Source organism: Oncorhynchus masou, chromosome 22, assembly GCF_036934945.1.
Source record: "Oncorhynchus masou masou isolate Uvic2021 chromosome 22, UVic_Omas_1.1, whole genome shotgun sequence".
Lineage (NCBI taxonomy): Eukaryota > Metazoa > Chordata > Actinopteri > Salmoniformes > Salmonidae > Oncorhynchus > Oncorhynchus masou.
Window position 1 is genome coordinate 11,938,410 of NC_088233.1, and position 20,109 is coordinate 11,958,518.

Sequence of the window (20,109 nt, forward strand, 5' to 3'; positions counted from 1 at the left end):
AAGCCATATGGCATTAAGTACTACAAGCCCTAGCAATGTCCAAAGGATGTAACATTTGAAAAAATGTGAGAACAAACAGGATGGGTATGGATACTGTGTGGACATGTAGGTTTGAGCAAGTATGATTTCACTCATTTGTGTTGAATGTACGTCTGAGTTGTTGTTTTTGTCTTTATTCATATTTGTTCTTTATGTTGAAGGTTGGGCATTAAGTCCCAGCCAACATCGTGTCAAGTTTAGTATATGCATGTCTGTGAAATGTTCAATTGTCTGTTGTCTTTGTATATGTCTATTATCTAAAAAACTAAATGAAATCTTACAAAAAAATAATGAAACAATCAAGTCCATTACACAATTGTTGGACAATAATTATAAACATGAAATGCCTTTTATGGTGTCTGACAGAGTTGATATACTGTCTCTCTCTAGTTTGTTGCATTTCATAAAAACAATTCAATAAATGAGGATTTTGTTCCTTTACATGGTGGGATAGCTGGTAATTTGGTCTATCAAAATATTTATTTCAAATTCTGTTAATATTAAGACAAATATTTGTGGGGAAAAAGTTTAGATTGTCCCTGAGCTATAAAATAGCATCATTTTCTCTCAGCCTCGTGGTAAAAGGTGTGAGATTAGCTATAAAAATTAAAATGTCTCTCTCTGTCCCATGGCAAAAAAATGTTTTGCAGAAAAACAAATGACCTTGCGGGGTGCCTGACGAAACTGTGCTATGCCACCGACTATGAATAGTACAGTTGTTGACTGACGAAGGAGAGTAGACTTCGGTACCGAACTTTGACTTGCCTCACGAAAAAATATTGTGTGCACGAACAGCTGAAAAACAAAACCCGCTGAAGACCAAAACGAACAAAAACATCCATTTTTTTCTTCATAACATATATGCACAAACTGTTTAGACTGGGAAGCATACAGTAAGCTTTACCCACCCCAAATACACACACACACACGCACACACACACGCACACACACACGCACACGCGCGCACACATGCACACACACACACACATAGTGTACCTCGCACATATAAGACACACACACACACACACACACACACACACACACACACACACACACACACACACACACACACACACACACACACACACACACACACACACACACACACACACACACATAGTGTACCTCGCACATATAAGACACACACACACACCATGCAGCCTTTTCTATACCGTTGCCCCAGTTTAGAGCCCCTGATGACACAGACAAGTACTGGTACCCTTAATTCAAACAGGCACTGCTTTAAAATTTGATATTGATGGTGCTTCAAACAAAATGTAACAATAATACTTTGTCAAGCACTCCATTCTGTCCAACAGGGAAGTTTTTCAAATAGAAAACCCTGTATATAGGCTAGACTTTATACTGGTTTTATGTGACTGATACCAGTTGTGTGCATAGTCCTGTAACTGAGATCCAACCCATTATACATTTAAAATGGTTCTACTGTCCTTCCTTTCATTCATTTCCTGCCCATTTTTCTCATAGTGTGATGTCTGGTTCTCATTGTTCTACGCTTCCCTTTTTATAGATCTGTGCTGAGAGTATCTCAGTATCACTGCTCACCGATGTAATTGAAGACGGACCTGTGAAGTGAAGGAAGCAGACCAGGCTCACCTTTTCAACGTGGTGTTTTTCAGACAGTCAAGAAACTGACAGAGCGCATGAAATCAACTGCCATGGGTAGTGTCAGTTAGAGAATCCCTCCAGACGACCTTGACAGTACAAAGTGGAGTGATCCATCCTGTAACCAGAGAATAGCAGTGTGAGAATCTTAAACCACCACGTATAACATCACATTTTACCACTGCCATGACGCCACAGAAATCTGAACCTGTATGGCTGATTTTATTTTTTAACTCAATTTAAACACCCCGAGAGGTCCCTAATCTCAGGGTCCCTCGTTCCCCTAATAACCGCCCAGAAAAACAACAATATGATAGAGAGACTGGGAACACAAGCATTTGACTTAATCCAGTAGACACACTACATTGTGTCTCTCCCTCGGTCCAATCTCAGATGAGGCCACAGACACAGTCATAAATGACTAGGGCCATAAAAACTGCTCCAGCAGCACATAACCTCCCCAGAGCCTCTTCTCCAGACAACCACATCCTTCATCATGGCTGTCTGTCACCTCCACTTCCTCCTTCCTCCAGCCAGACCTCTCCAATCACCACTGAGACACACTAGACCCAAAAGGCAGTTAGTATTATATCAGCTTGTTTAACACTTATTTAGCCTATAGGGTTCAGGAGGCAATTAAAAAATTGCTTGGCTGGCATAGGTCTGATATGCCTCTGATATTACATGTGTGTTACAGCACATAGTAAAAGCATGCTGGGCCCGGAAATAATCTCTGCAGTCAGCCAGACAGAACCATTGTCAAAATGTAAAACCAAGGTAGCTTAATATATGACAAAGCCAAGGTAGCTTGATGTATGACAAACCCAAGGTAGCTCAATGTATGACAAAGCCAAGGTAGCTTAATATATGACAAAGCCAAGGTAGCTTGATGTATGACAAACCCAAGGTAGCTCAATGTATGACAAAGCCAAGGTAGCTTAATATATGACAAAGCCAAGGTAGCTTGATGTATGACAAACCCAAGGTAGCTCAATGTATGACAAAGCCAAGGTAGCTTAATATATGAAAAAGCCAAGGTAGCTTGATGTATGAGAATCCCAAGTTAGCTTGATGTATGACAAACCCAATGTAGCTTAATGTATAACAAAGCCAAGGTAGCTTGATGTATGACAAACCCAATGTAGCTTAATGTATGACAAAGCCAAGGTAGCTTAATGTATGACAAACCCAAGGTAGCTTGATGTATGACAAAGCCAAGGTAGCTAAATGTATGACAAACCCAAGGTAGCTGGATTTATGACAAACCCAATGTAGCTTAATGTATGACAAAGCCAAGGTAGCTCAATGTATGACAAACCCAAGGTAGATCAATGTATGACAAACCCAAGGTAACTTGATGTATGACAAAGCCAAGGTAGCTTAATGTATCACAAACCCAAGGTAGCTAAATGTATGACAATCCCAAGGTAGCTCAATGTATGACAAACCCAATGTAGCTAAATGTATGACAAACCCAAGGTAGCTAAACGTATGACAAGTGTGAGGTAAAAGGATTTCAGCTTTGAAGTGGATTTGGACAGCACCGTAGGCAGACCCTTTATTCTAAATCTCTAACATTCTATTCATGCGGTACGATACGATCACAATGTACTGTACTGTAAGTCATGTGGACACTATAACCAAACCCTGTACTGTACTGTAAGTCATGTGGACACTATAACCAAACCCTGTACTGTACTGTAAGTCATGTGGACACTATAACCAAACCCTGTACTGTACTGTAAGTCATGTGGACACTATAACCAAACCCTGTACTGTACTGTAAGTCATGTGGACACTATAACCAAACCCTGTACTGTACTGTAAGTCATGTGGACACTAAAACCAAACCCTGTACTGTACTGTAAGTCATGTGGACACTATAACCAAACCCTGTACTGTAAGTCATGTGGACACTATAACCAAGCCCTGTACTGTACTGTAAGTCATGTGGACACTATAACCAAACCCTGTACTGTACTGTAAGTCATGTGGACACTATAACCAAACCCTGTACTGTAAGTCATGTGGACACTATAACCAAGCCCTGTACTGTACTGTACTGTAAGTCATGTGGACACTATAACCAAACCCTGTACTGTACTGTAAGTCATGTGGACACTAAAACCAAACCCTGTACTGTACTGTAAGTCATGTGGACACTATAACCAAACCCTGTACTGTAAGTCATGTGGACACTATAACCAAGCCCTGTACTGTACTGTAAGTCATGTGGACACTATAACCAAACCCTGTACTGTACTGTAAGTCATGTGGACACTATAACCAAGCCCTGTACTGTACTGTAAGTCATGTGGACACTATAACCAAGCCCTGTACTGTACTGTACTGTAAGTCATGTGGACACTATAACCAAGCCCTGTACTGTACTGTAAGTCATGTGGACACTATAACCAAGCCCTGTACTGTACTGTAAGTCATGTGGACACTATAACCAAACCCTGTACTGTACTGTAAGTCATGTGGACACTATAACCAAACCCTGTACTGTAAGTCATGTGGACACTAAAACCAAACCCTGTACTGTACTGTACTGTAAGTCATGTGGACACTATAACCAAACCCTGTACTGTACTGTACTGTAAGTCATGTGGACACTATAACCAAACCCTGTACTGTACTGTAAGTCATGTGGACACTAAAACCAAACCCTGTACTGTACTGTAAGTCATGTGGACACTATAACCAAACCCTGTACTGTACTGTACTGTACTGTAAGTCATGTGGACACTATAACCAAACCCTGTACTGTAAGTCATGTGGACACTAAAACCAAACCCTGTACTGTACTGTACTGTAAGTCATGTGGACACTATAACCAAACCCTGTACTGTACTGTACTGTAAGTCATGTGGACACTATAACCAAACCCTGTACTGTACTGTAAGTCATGTGGACACTAAAACCAAACCCTGTACTGTACTGTAAGTCATGTGGACACTATAACCAAACCCTGTACTGTACTGTACTGTACTGTAAGTCATGTGGACACTATAACCAAACCCTGTACTGTACTGTAAGTCATGTGGACACTATAACCAAACCCTGTACTGTACTGTAAGTCATGTGGACACTATAACCAAACCCTGTACTGTACTGTAAGTCATGTGGACACTATAACCAAACCCTGTACTGTACTGTAAGTCATGTGGGCACTATAACCAAACCCTGTACAGTACTGTAAGTCATGTGGGCACTATAACCAAACCCTGTTGTCGTGTCTTTGGCATCATTAAAATTGACTACTGTTATTTTATCAAATCAATTCTCTGTAATTATTATTACGTGATTAAACTAATCATGTAAATGTAATTAACTAGGAAGTCGGGGCACCAAGGAAAATCTTCAGATTACAAAGTTATAATTTTCTTAATATAACTCTTCAGATATTTTAATATCTGATCAATTAGTCTTCTAATTAATGAATTATTATTTACCTGACGTCAGTCTCATTCCAAACATCTATCTAACTAAACAATCACAGAAATGCATAAACAAACAGTAGATATATTTTACTAACAAGGATAGGGAAGATTCCTAGTGGGCTAAGCCGATATGATGGATTGGAGGACAAAGGGAAGTGGGTGTGGACTGAGAGAGCGGGAAAGACAAAATGGAGCACTACACAGTTAATAATTATATTAATTGAAATGCTAATCCTTTGCACATGAACGCTCACTCATTCGGGAATAATTGCAATCAATATATATTTACGCCCAGTGCGTCATCATCATCTCTGTTGGAATCGTCAGTCCGTCTGTTGGAGAGTTCATCCGAGTCCCTTTCTCTCTCTCTCTGCTTCCTTGAAGATCAAAGTCTTTCGTGTTTAGAATGGATACTTCAGAGTACCATTCAGAAATGTTCTCATAGTATAGTTGTTTTGTCGGTTGTCGGTAATAGCATCCCAGGTTTACATCATTTCTAGCTGCAGACTAGTAATTAGTATCTAAGATTTGCTCTTATTCTGTCGGGATCGATAGTCTCAGAGTTGAACCATTTCCAGCCGTGTAGCTAATATTCAACGTGGTATGGTTAGGAATTCAACAACCATTGCAAACTTAGCTTATACTGAGGTTTTTGTGGTCTGAAGAGGATTTCCTCAGGAGGGGATTTAATGTAACAATATTAAAGGCTGTTCTATGACGCCAGATCCTTTCTGTCCTCACGGTGGAGGGCCAATGACTTAGTTAAACTTTAAAGGGAATACAATTCTCTCACATTAAAGGTATAACATCACATTACATCATTTCACAAATAGTTTTATCTTTACTCATTCATTTTATACAATAATCAGATGCAAACCCCGTAACTGAGAAATGTACACATTCAGAGATATAGTTATGTATGTTTCCTGTCCTCTCTGAGGTCACCAAATTAAACACACTCGTCATACCCATCCTTTAAGTGTCCACAGACCATTCCCACCTTCTCACAAGTGGACATTTTGTGTCAAATTCCCATTTTGGGGATTTAGGAATTTGCCATGTGAATTCCTTTGTTCTCTCTATCTCTCTCGTTCTGCATGGCCAAGGGGAGAGAGTCTCCTCCAGGAATTTACGACATAAGGTAACAGATCCTGGGTGTAGGAGAGAGTGAGAGAAAGGGGGAAGCCAAATTCTACACCCAGAAATGGCCACGTAATGACACTGTACTCTACTGTAAGTCATGTGGACACTATAACCAAACCCTGTACTGTACTGTAAGACACGTGGGCACTATAATCAAGCCCTGTACTGTACTGTAAGACACGTGGGCACTATAACCAAGCTCTGTACTGTACTGTAAGACACGTGGGCACTATAATCAAACCCTGTACTGTACTGTAAGACACGTGGGCACTATAATCAAACCCTGTTCTGTACTGTTCTGTAAGTCATGTGGACACTATAACCAAGCTCTGTACTGTTCTGTAAGACACGTGGGCACTATAATCAAACCCTGTACTGTACTGTAAGACACGTGGGCACTATAACCAAGCTCTGTACTGTTCTGTAAGACACGTGGGCACTATAACCAAACCCTGTTCTGTACTGTAAGTCTATCCCATTTACTATGTTCTGAGCTCTAATGAGGACCCTAGTGGACGGGACAGGGATCAGCTGGCACTCAGTAATTCACTTTGTCATGGTAGAGAGGACTTAACAGTACAGAAGAGCAATCTGACATGGTAAGGGACCATAGCTGGCCATCCCTGGGGCAGGATGCAGGGACAAGTTTAACCTCTCAGTGATTGTACACTCTTAGAAAAAAGGGGTTCCAAAAGTTTGTTTGGGCTGTCCTCAGAGGAGAACCCTTTTTGGTTCCAGGTAGAATGCTTTTAGGTTCCATGTAGAACCCTCTGTGGAAAGGGTTCTACATGGAACCCAAAAGGGTTCTACCTGGAACCAAAAAGGGTTCTTCAAAGGGTTCTGCTATTGCCGAAGAACCCCTTTAGGTTTAAGACAGCACGTTTTTTTCTAAGAGTGTACCACACACCATGCCTGTTAAATAGCACTGTAACTGTTCTACAACAGTGGACTGTTGTTTCTACTGTGTCCCTGTTGGTGTCATTAACCTGGGCTTTTGTCGACATTGAGGGAACCTCACTGACACAAGGGGGACACATTGTGGCCATGAATGCTCTCTAGGGGCAGGGCCAGGGGCAGGGCCAGAGGGAGAAAATAAATCAAATTAGGGTGAACCAACCTCCAGCAGAAGAACACAATCCAGAGTGGAATTGGGAAGAAACCCATGGGAGTTCCCAATGTGAAATTATTTTGGCATGTCAAAATGTGTAGTTGCTTTTTTTAAGGAGAATTCTACCATTTTGCATTCCCAGATTGACATGTTGTTCAATCACCACCTGAACACAACACCTTGACTCCAGATGATGTGCCATATTGCCTTAGCGTCCAGCGTCCGTCTGCCTGCCTGAATCAGGGCAGAGATGACAAGGACATCTAACATGCTGTAAACGATTCAGTAATTCACATAGGTGGGCAGTATAAAATACATTTTATATCACGGTATATTCCAAATGTATTCAGTATTTCACTGAAGAAAGAAATTAAGAAAATTGCAGACATGTGTGATGCTATCGAGGTAAATCACCCACCCCCATGGCCATATAGTAGCACCACGACGAGGACAGCAATGGGTCCAGCCACTGAAACAGTCAAATCAGAGAGGACAATGCTTTCTCACCATGGATCGTTAGCAATAGAGACTGCTGTGATACCAGCACCACTGATTGGACAGCGACATTTGGAGATCCGTCTCTCTTTAACAGCAATACTGCGCCACAGTGTTTGGTCAGGGTTTTGGGTGATTTTATTAGAGAAATCTGATCCCAAGTATTCCAACACATAAATAGAGAGGTATATGTGATCGTATCCCCCAAAAATTGAGGTTAGAAATGATTCAGTTTTTCAGAAATATGTCTGGGATTCTTCATTCAATTTGAAGTGTACAAATTATTTATCACTATGTTCCGGCCTCCCGACCATCCGCTCAAGGAAAATGTAATTGGGGACCCCCGGCTGAATGTAATTGGGGACTCCTGTTGAAGACCTATAGCCTGGGCTAATTTTCCAACACGCATCCCTAAAAACTACTGTACAAATATATGTTTTCTTAAACTCAATATTAGCATGGAACAGACATAAATAACAAAGAGGAAATGGGTCTTCAAAGGAGTGCAACCCCAAATACTGCACCACTTCTCCAGGTACAGGAGCCTAGTTGTTAGAGCATTGGGCCAGTAATTGAAAGGTTGCTGGATTGAATCCCCGAGCTGACAAGGTAAAAATCTGTTGTTCTGCCCCTGAGCAAGGCCGTTAACCCACTCTTCCCCAGGCTCTGTGGATGTTGATTATGGCAGCCCCCCGCACCTCTCTGATTCAGAGGGGTTGGGTTAAATAAAGAAGACACATTTCAGTTGAACGCTTTCCATAACAATATTGAGTCGATTTGATCTAGGCCAATTCTGGATGAAGCATACAGACATAGTCAGTCCACACACTGTAAATATGAGGTAATATCAATATGAGGTATTATCAAGAGTAAAAAAACTCTGAAATGTGTAAATTGCTGTAAATGATGGTGTACTGTGGGAAATTGCTGTATTTCGAATGGTACTCACCCCACAGAATACCGTACCATATTTTTGGTGCACCAAAAACCTTTTGACCACGAGTGGGTGCAGGGTATTGGCTCGTTAACATATTTTGAGACGTGCCTTGTAAAAGGCTGTATTTATTGAACCCGTGAGTGAGAATTCTGTACCAATTTTGGTTATAGTGCCCCATGGTTATAGTGCCCCATGATATGATTCACTTTAGCTAACCAGTCACCACCAGCCTTCTAGTTAGCTATCATCTGCCTGGTTAAGAAACACGAGCTACTTTACGAAATTAAAAACAATAGCAGAATTGAGTTTAATAGTAAAACAACAGTCTAGCTATATTTTTCTCTCACTTAAGCAGGCTCCAGAAAAATAGGCTGTCTTTGAATTTCTAGTCTTGCTCATCTCTACCACTTTTCCCACTGCATTTCATATAAAGGTGCTGTAGCCAACGCAGTCAAGTTTCCCTCTTTCCCTCTGAGAAAACAGCTTTTTTCTTTCTATCGTACGTAGGCAGGCCGCCTTTTACGTTCATAAAGCATATCGATGCCCGTTCTACAACTTGGCTAGTTGAGCACTTGGACCAGGACTCGAGCACTGGGACTCGGACTTCAGCAATAGGGACTGGTGACTCGATCATTGTTGACTGGGACTTGGACTCGGCCTCGAGCACAGGGGACTTGGGACTCGATTCGGACTCGAGGTTTAGTGACTAGACTACATCACTGGGTGAAACAGTCATTAGCTCCCATTCAACCTGTAGACATGAATGTATCTGTGGTGTCTGTGGAACTTTGATAACAATAGCAATGACGTGACCGAGTGACAGAGGTGCAACCCATACTACTTTGCCAGTACTTTGAAGCACCATCTGGTGATGGTGCTTCTCTTTCTTTCTTTCATTCTTTCTTTTTCTTTCTTTCTTTCTTTCTTGCTTTCTTTCTTTATTTCCCTCTCTCTCTCTCTCTCTCTCTCTCTCTGTCTTTCTCTCTACTTGTGCCTTTTCATTCTGTATGTAATGTGCAGTATCTATGTAGGCTGAATTAGGAATTTACATGGCCAGTGTAACGGTTTTCTGTAGGCAAAGGAACAAAAAAACAAAAAGAACATAACGAAAACCGAAACAGCCTATACTAGATAAACTAACATAGAGACAGGAACAAGGACACTAAGGACAATCACCCACGAAACACACAAAGAATATGGCTGCCTAAATATGGTTCCCAATCAGAGACAACGATAATCACCTGACTCTGATTGAGAACCGCCTCAGGCAGCCAATGACTATGCTATACACCCCACACAACCCCAAGACGAAACACACGACAAATAAACCCATGTCACACCCTGGCCTGTAACGGCGTTCTTCGTTTGTCGAAAGAGAGTCGGACCGAAATGCAGCGTGTTGGTTACTCATGTTTTTTAATGAAACAAATGACGATTACATGAAAATACTGAGACAAATACAAAAACAACAAAAGGGAACGTGAAACCTAAGTACAGCCTATCTGGTGAAACTACACAGAGACAGGAACAATCACCCACGAAATACACAGTGAAACCCAGGCTACCTAAATACGGTTCCCTATCAGAGACAACAAGAATCACCTGACTCTGATTGAGAACCGCCTCAGGCAGCCAAACCTAAACTAAACACACCCCTAATCAATCACAATCCCAATGCCTACAAAAAACCCAATACGACAACACAATAACATAAACCCATGTCACACCCTGGCCTGACCAACTAATTAACTAAAACACAAAATACTAAGACCAAGGCGTGACATGGCCTGACCCAATAAATGAAGATAAACATAATAAATATAGACCAGGGCGTGACAGCCAGATAATTCTTACACAATATCATATTTTTCTCATATGTTTGTCATACTTGTGCTGTTGGGAAGAGAATAGGATGTTTTGCAAAAAAAAAATGTTGAAAGGACAAGGCTATGTATGTTTGCAATACATTAATGAGGCAATACAAATGTGATTTGAGTCAAATGAAAGTGCATTTAGTTGACTAAAATGGTCCACTGTTTTTGTCATTTTGACAACTACTAGACTAAATCATTATTCAAATTACAAATATGTGAGATATTTTTGTCAAAATGACTAAGCCTAGACTAAATCAAAAAATGAGAGCCAAAATGAAAATGTATTTGGGTTCTCAGTGGATGGATGCCCACTGATCTAGCTTAGTCCAGTTTGTCTCCTCTGGGTGAGTTGAAAGCATCGTTAGCTACAACACAGTAAATAGGGCAAGAGACATATGTCTGGCAGTTAAGCAGGCCAAAAGGTCTTGGTCTCAGATGTGTGTGTAAAATGGAAATACTGTAGGTTTAACAGTTGAACGCATCACTGGCGGAACAAATCAATTATCTCGTGGGCTAGAAAAGGATGTCCATGATTCAAGCGGAACACCTAGGGCTTTATACTGCACAGTGGGCTGCGACACTCAGTAGAGCTGAAACAACACCTTCCACAACATAGGGCGATGTCCATCCATCAAGCGGAACACCTAGGGCTTTATACTGCACAGTGGGCTGCGACACTCAGTAGAGCTGAAACAACACCTTCCACAACATAGGGCGATGTCCATCCATCAAGCGGAACACCTAGGGCTTTATACTGCACAGTGGGCTGCGACACTCAGTAGAGCTGAAACAACACCTTCCACAACATAGGGCGATGTCCATTCATCAAGCGGAACACCTAGGGCTTTATACTGCACAGTGGGCTGCGACACTCAGTAGAGCTGAAACAACACCTTCCACAACATAGGGCGATGTCCATCCATCAAGCGGAACACCTAGGGCTTTATACTGCACAGTGGGCTGCGACACTCAGTAGAGCTGAAACAACACCTTCCACAACATAGGGCGATGTCCATGCACAGTGGGCTCAGTAGAGCTGAAACAACACCTTCCACAACGGAATGTCCATCCATAGCGGGGCTTTATACTGCACAGTGGGCTGCGACACTCAGTAGAGCTGAAACAACACCTTCCACAACATAGGGCGATGTCCATTCATCAAGCGGAACACCTAGGGCTTTATACTGCACAGTGGGCTGCGACACTCAGTAGAGCTGAAACAACACCTTCCACAACATAGGGCGATGTCCATCCATCAAGCGGAACACCTAGGGCTTTATACTGCACAGTGGGCTGCGACACTCAGTAGAGCTGAAACAACACCTTCCACAACATAGGGCGATGTCCATGATTCAAGCGGAACACCTAGGGCTTTATACTGCACAGTGGGCTGCGACACTCAGTAGAGCTGAAACAACACCTTCCACAACATAGGGCGATGTCCATCCATCAAGCGGAACACCTAGGGCTTTATACTGCACAGTGGGCTGCGACACTCAGTAGAGCTGAAACAACACCTTCCACAACATAGGGCGATGTCCATTCTACACAGAACAACATCTACATCTGAACACTCTGAGACCTTCTAGCCTGGTCCCAAATCTGCTTGTGCTGTCTTGCCATGGCAATGACCATTGGAGTTGGCAAGACAGCACAAACAGATAATGGTACCAGGCTAGAGATGTTCCACTCTCCTGAGTAAATCCCTGGTGTCCAGAGAAACACATTTGATCTCATCTCCATTCCTGTCAATCTCAGGTATCAGATCCAACAGCCTCTTATCTTCAATATTTAACGGGTGAACAGCCTCAAAGACAGTCAATATCTTACGGGTAACAGTCAATATTTAGACAGACGGGTCAAAGACAGTCAATATTTAGACAGACGGGTCAGAGACAGTCAATATTTAGACCATGTCAATATTTAGACACGGGTCAGAGACAGTCAATATTTAGACAGACGGGTCAGACACACAGACGGGTCAGAGACAGTCAATATTTAGACAGACGGGTCAAAGACAGTCAATATTTAGACAGACGGGTCAAAGACAGTCAATATTTAGACAGACGGGTCAGAGACAGTCAATATTTAGACAGACGGGTCAAAGACAGTCAATATTTAGACAGACGGGTCAGAGACAGTCAATATTTAGACAGACGGGTCAGAGACAGTCAATATTTAGACAGACGGGTCAGAGACAGTCAATATTTAGACAGACGGACGGTCAGAGACAGTCAATATTTAGACAGACGGGTCAGAGACAGTCAATATTTAGACAGACGGGTCAGAGGTCAGAGACAGTCAATATTTAGACAGACGGGTCAGAGACAGTCAATATTTAGACAGACGGGTCAGAGACAGTCAATATTTAGACAGACGGATCAGAGACAGTCAATATTTAGACAGACGGGTCAGAGACAGTCAATATTTAGACAGACGGGTCAGAGACAGTCAATATTTAGACAGACGGTCAGAGGCAGTCAATATTTAGACAGACGGGTCAAAGACAGTCAATATTTAGACAGACGGGTCAAAGACAGTCAATATTTAGACAGACGGGTCAGAGGCAGTCAATATTTAGACAGATGGGTCAAAGACAGTCAATATTTAGACAGACGGGTCAAAGACACAAAAATTACAAATAAACTTTCCTATGGATACAAAAGGGTAATGAATTCTTTATGAACCTCTCTCAGTGTAAGGGAATTGCCAGGGCCAGGAAGCCAGTGTCTCTCAAGGAGATGAGAGAAATGTCAAACACAGAGTTTCTTGTGCTTCACTGGTTATGCTTCATATCATATACCCTCTATGTATCTGCCTTTAAAAAAAAGGCTATCTTTCAAACTCTGTTATGTGCTCTTATCTGAAGCCCAGAACAGACGACAGACTGCTCCCTGTGAACATGGCTTTTATATTTACCACTTTGGAGAAAGCCTGGGTCCAAACACTGTTTGAAACCTTTCAGCGTTTGCATTAGCCTGCCTGGAGTGCCGGATGGGTTGACAGTTACTGCGACTTTCTTCTATTTGCACAGATTCCGTTTTTGAAATGATTTCCAATCATATTTGAACTCAGGTCTGCTATGGCGCATGATGAGCAACCGACCCTGCCAGGCCTAGAATCCAGCTGAAAGAGCCAAACCAAGCCTCTACCACTATGGCCTGGTTCCACATTCTCTGTAGTTGCTGGAACTGTGCTAGAAAGGGCAATATGAAAATAAAACTTCACAGTCAGCCCTGCCCATGGGAGGCACCGTTCTATCCAGATGATATATGTATCTGTGAATCTGCCCTGCTATCTTGCATTATTGATAAGGAGTGTGGTGAATGTGATCATTAATAGATTTAAATATTGAGTTAGCTCTTTCCTTCATTAGTAACATTACAGTACCCTTCTGTAGCAAAGGAAGCCTTGTAGGATGGAAATTAGAGTTTAACTGACAGCTACATTACATGACTATATTGTTTGTATTGAAAGCCTGTCGTGTGTGTGGTGGGTCTGGGTAGGGTACTGAACTGTGACAGCAAAAATAACAACATTTCCATTGTCTCTGTATAACGAAGCAACAAAGATGTATTGTATTTGTATGACAGAAAGGAGATATCCAGTTGAGTGCAGGTCAAAATGTATGCTCTCTGAGAACATCTAGGTGAGCTGTGGAGGACCTATGTCTATGCGAGACTGTAGTTGAAATCATCCATGAGTGAAAAACTGTTAGATGCTCCATTGTTGTGTAATACATTTTTTTTTTACATATCTTTATTTACGAAGACGTTTTTTTATCGAACACCATGTGAACCTCGACGTCATGCTCTGTTTTTAGAGCACAAAGGAAAGAGCGCCATAAAAACAAACAAAATAAACATGAAATTAAAGAATTTCTTTAAAAAGAAAACATCCCTAAAAGGACCAAAATAAGAAATAATACTAAGAATTACAGGATTCATTAAATGAAGGGATTTATTCCACACACCCTCACGTACGTCCCTCTTTTTGTCTATACAATTATTGGGCAAGATACAATCTGATGGGAGTTGGACAAAAAAGCCATCTTTAGTTGCAACCCAGTTGTCATATTTTCCATTGAATACACATTTTTCAGTCGTTGAGTCCATTGACTTACGGCAAGTGGTGTGAGCCAATTGACCGTAATAATTTTCTGTGCAATCATTAACAGTACCCGTAACATGTACGTTTGGTTTTTATCTTCCAGGTTGCAAGTTATGTGTAATACATTCTAAGTGAGCTGTGAGGAGTATAGGAGTGGACTAACTGGCCAACTGACCTACAGAGGTCACTGGGTGGTGTGACATCCAGCCGTTTGTCACAGCGATGCAGAGCCACCAGGATCTCTTCCAGATTAAAGGTGCCCCCGCAAAAACCCTCTCATCTCTGTCTCCGTTGCTATGGAGGCCCTGCTTGGAAACCCCATGGGACCCTCAGCCACCGGTATAACAATGAAGAGGGGAGAGAACAAACTGCTTGCCTGTATAATATTGCATGCTTGAACAATGCTGCTGTCCTAAAAGCTCACTGAAGAAACAAATCAATTAGAGCCATACTGTAAACTCCTGGTAGGCTGTATAGTCTGCTGGGGATATTGGAGTTAGTAGAAAGAAAGAAAGAAAGAAAGAAAGAAAGAAAGAAAGAAAGAAAGAAAGAAAGAAAGAAAGAAAGAAAGAAAGAAAATTAAACCAGATCTCAAAGGAGAAACACACCTTCTTGAGGGAACGTGTCAAACAGAGGAGGAATGTTCATAGAACACCAGATACTGCTCTGCTGCCAGCCAGCGCTTTTACTGCACTGCTCCCTACTTTACGGTAGCTGCAGGTCATGATCAAATGTGACAACATTAATGATGTACAGGATATGTACAGTACAAAATAAGGAACCAAATGAAATAAAAAAATCCCTCAGGGTTACGTTTCTGAAATTAATGGTGGTGTTGGTATACAGTTGTCCCTTCTGTACTTAGATAATGAAATGTGGTATTGCATTTCTCAATGATGGTCCTCAGATGCCTTCAGTAGATCCATAACTGACTGGTGCCTGAAAATTCAAACAGATGTCACCATCTACTACTGTAGGTCTACAATGGCACTATTACCATTGGGAAATGAACCATTGGGAAATGATCTTCACATCTACTAATCATTGTAGTCTTGTGAAAATGGGCATAACATAAATGAAAGTGAATACACAGGGTGATCAGCTTGGAGCCACTGCCTTGGCTATAGCGATACAGTGTTCTATGTAACTCTATGGTTCTGGCGTACAAACAGCTTACAGCCTTGAAGCTGGACCGGTGACTTTGAAAGGACACAGATAAATGTGTCAGAAAGCTTTAAGTCGTGAGTTCCTCATCACCCTGCCTGCCTGCTTGCCAGCCAGCTAGCCACCCCTCTCTCTCTCTCTCTCTTGCTCTCTCTCTCCACACACTTTCTCCCACCCCAACTCCCCCCTCTCTTGTAGCCAAGATCGATTATTCATCATCCAGACGGAGTAACAAAACACCTCTCTGTCCTCCTCACCTTCATGTAAGAGTAGCAACGAATGAGTGAATGAATCGCCAAAATAAAGTTGCTAAAGGGAGGAAAAATGGCCAGCTGTTTTGACCAAAGATCAAAAAAACAATGTACACAGCGTGTGAGTCCCAAATGGCACCCCATCCCCTATATAGTGCACATCTTCTGACATTGGCCCATAGTGTCCAGGTCAAATATGGGGTGCCAGGTAGCCTAGCGGTTAAGAGTGTTGGTCCAATAACTGAAAGATTGCTGTTTCAAATCCTTGAGCTGACAAGGTCAAAAATCTCTTGATGTGGCCTTCAGTGAGGCACTTACTGTAACTCTAGTTTCTCTGGATAAGAGCATCTGCTAAATGACAAAAATGTAAATGGTGCCAATTGGAATGCAAAACGGTATCTCAAGGTGAGCAAGTTTTCTGTCAAGAGAGATTATGTTCAAGATGTTTCAGCAGCATTGACTGGATGGTAGGTGGTAACTGATTTCATATTTCTGACAATAATCATTTTTTAAGTAGGCTAATATTTGACTTATTTATATCTGAGGACAAAAATATTGCACTTGTCAGACTCCACTAATTTCATTGTACTATTGTGAAGTATAGTCTTGTTAGGAACAGCACAGTCTGGCGTTGCCATACCTCCAAAAGGAAAGCCTAGTTTGCCTAGAGGCTAGGAACAGCATAATAACAATTGGGTGATAAGTGAACTTGAAAGTGTAATTGGTTATAATTACAGTTGTGGATTCAGTAATTCACCATTTAGGCTAATGGCCACACACGCTTTTTAACCAAACAGTGAAAATGACACAATTTATATTTATTTACATTTACTCAAATGACAAAGTTTGCAAAGTCATAAACATTTTTCCGGTTACATTGACCAATTGATTACTCTAAAATGTTAACCATTAAGACTGATCTCCTTTTTGAATGCAGACCTTTGAAATTGTACCAAGCAACGGCATTGAAAACAGAGAACATGGAATCGCCTTAGAGCAGCTCCCCAACTGGTAATCCGCAGCCGAATTTGGTCTGTGGGTGATTAGGTCCCCCAAGTTTTCTGAAATATCTATTTACATGTGTATATATACACACAGTACCAGTCAAAAGTTTGGACACACCTACTCAATCAAGAATTTTCTTTATTTGACTTTTTTCTTCATCGTGAAAGAATAGTGAGGACATCAAAACTAGTAAACAACACATATGGAATAATTTAGTAACCAAAAAAGTGTTAAACAAATCAAAATAGATTTTAGATTTTAGATTCTTCAAAGTAGCCACCCTTTGCCTTGATAACAGCTTTGCACACTCTTATTATTCTCTCAACCAGCTTCACCTGGAACGCTTTTCCAACAGTCTTGAAGGAGTTCCCACATATGCTGAGCACTTGTTGGCTGCTTTTCCTTCACTCTGGGGTGGCAGGGTAGCCTAGTGGTTAGAGCCTGGTGGTTAGAGCGTTGGACTAGTAACCGGAAGGTTGCGAGTTCAAACCTCCGAGCTGACAAGGTACAAATCTGTCGAAGAGGCAGTTAACCCACTGTTCCTAGGCCGTCATTGTAAATAAGAATTTGTTCTTAACTGACTTGCCTAGTAAAATAAAAAAATAAAAAAATAAAAAACTCTGCCTCCCAGGTGACTGTGGAGGCAAGGTAAGGTAATCTGGCGCAGCACTCCATCACTCTCCTTCTTGGTCAAATAGCCCTTACACCGACTGGAGGTGTGTTGGGTCATTATCCTGTCGAAAAACAAATGATAGTCCCACTAAGCGCAAACCAGATGGGATGGAGTATCGCTATGGTAGCTGCGATACTCCATGCTGGTTAAGTGTGCTTTGAATTCTAAATAAATCACAGACAGTGTCACCAGCAAAGCAGCCCCACACCATCACACATCCTCCTCCATGCTTCACGGTGGGAACCACACATGCAGAAATCATCCGTTCACCTACTCTGCGTGTCACAAAAACACAGCGGTTGGAACCAAAATCTCAAATTTGGACTCATCAGACAAAAGGACAGATTTACACGGGTCTAATGTCCATTGCTCGTGTTTCTTGGCCCAAGCAAGTATCCACGAAGGCCTGATTCATGCAGTCTCCACTGAACAGTTAATGTTGAGATGTGTCTGTTACTTGAACTCTATGAAGCATTTATTTGGGCTGCAATCTGAGGTACAGGTAACTCTAATTAACTTATTCTCTACTGCAGAGGTAACTCTGGGTCTTCCTTTCCTGTGGCGGTCCTCATGAGTGCCAGTTTTCTCATAGTACTTGATGGTTTTTGCAACTGAAACTCAAATTTTCCTGATTGACTGACATTCATGTCTTAAAGTAATTAAAGTAATGATGGACTGTCGTTTCTTATTTCTTATTTGCTTATTTGAGCTGTTCTTGCCATAATATGGACTTGGTCTTTTACCAAATAGGGCTATCTTCTGTATACCACCCCTACCTTGTCATAACACAACTGATTGGCTCAAATGCATTAAGAAGGAAAGAAATTCCACAAATTAACTTTTAACAAGGCACACCTGTTAATTGAAATGCATTCCAGGTGACTACCTCATGAAGCTGGTTAGGATATGGATAAGAGTGTGCAAAGCTGTCATCAAGGCATAGGGTGGCTACTTTGAAGAATCTCAAAAATAAAATATATTTTGATTTGTTTAACACTTTTTTGGTTACTACATGATTCCATATGTGTTATTTCATAGAGTTGATATCTTCACTATTATTCTAAAATGTAGAAAATAGTAAAAATAATGAAAAAGCCTGGAATGAGTAGGTGTGTCCAAACTTTTGACTGGTACTGTATATATATATAGATATATATATATATATATATATATATATATATATATATATATATATATAGATAGATAGATAGATAGATAGATAGATAGATAGATAGATAGATAGATAGACAGATAGACAGATAGACAGATAGATAGATACAGATAGATAGATAGATAGATAGATAGATAGATAGATAGATAGATAGATAGATAGATAGATAGATAGATAGATAGATAGATATATAGATAGATAGATAGATAGATAGATAGATAGATAGATAGATAGATAGACAGATAGATTTCCGTACAGTATATATACTGTGGGGAAATCTGTTTCAAAGTATTTTCACAAATAATAGTGAGATACTGCATATGTGGTGTATACAAATGTAAACAAGATTTGAAATTATTATGTTTTAGTCAATGCTATACCCATCTGTTTGGGTTCTTGCAGTCAATTTGCATTCTTCAAATTATTTGAAATTATGCTCTGGCCCTCTGACCATCCACTTAAGACAAAATCGTCCCGAGGCTGAATCTAGTTGATGATCCCTGTCTTATCGCCTACCCAAATGAAGCCACACATTTTATAAATATCACTGTAGTTTTTCAAGTCACCATGATTTTGAAGTGAGACAGGGAAAACTGTATGCTATTCAAATCAGTAATAGGCTAGTCTATAGGCTACACAAAATGTAAATATAAATGTACTTGTTCTGTACTTGAACTTTGATTCCATATACTAGACCCGTATTCTTTTTTGTAGTTGTTGTTTTTACATATAGCGATGAGAGAATAAAACAATAGCCTACCACTTACCTAGAGAGATTGGATTCGGGGGAACGCGACCTTTCCTTTTCTCCTCCTCTAGCCTACGTCTTCACCTTCGTTTGGAGTGAAACTAAAAACTGCCAAAACTTTGAAGGCTTCGTGGACTGGGTAAACCGATTATAATGTTTTTTTTCTCTCTTTTTTAAGTATCGTTTTCTGAAATGGAACGTGGTGTGTGCGCTACATCTGCTGAGCTCGCGCGCCCGGGGTATCGCAGGGAATGATGGGGTTTGGAAACAGGCGGCTGATAAACCGAGCAGAATAGAGTGGGGGAGAGGGGGAGCAGAG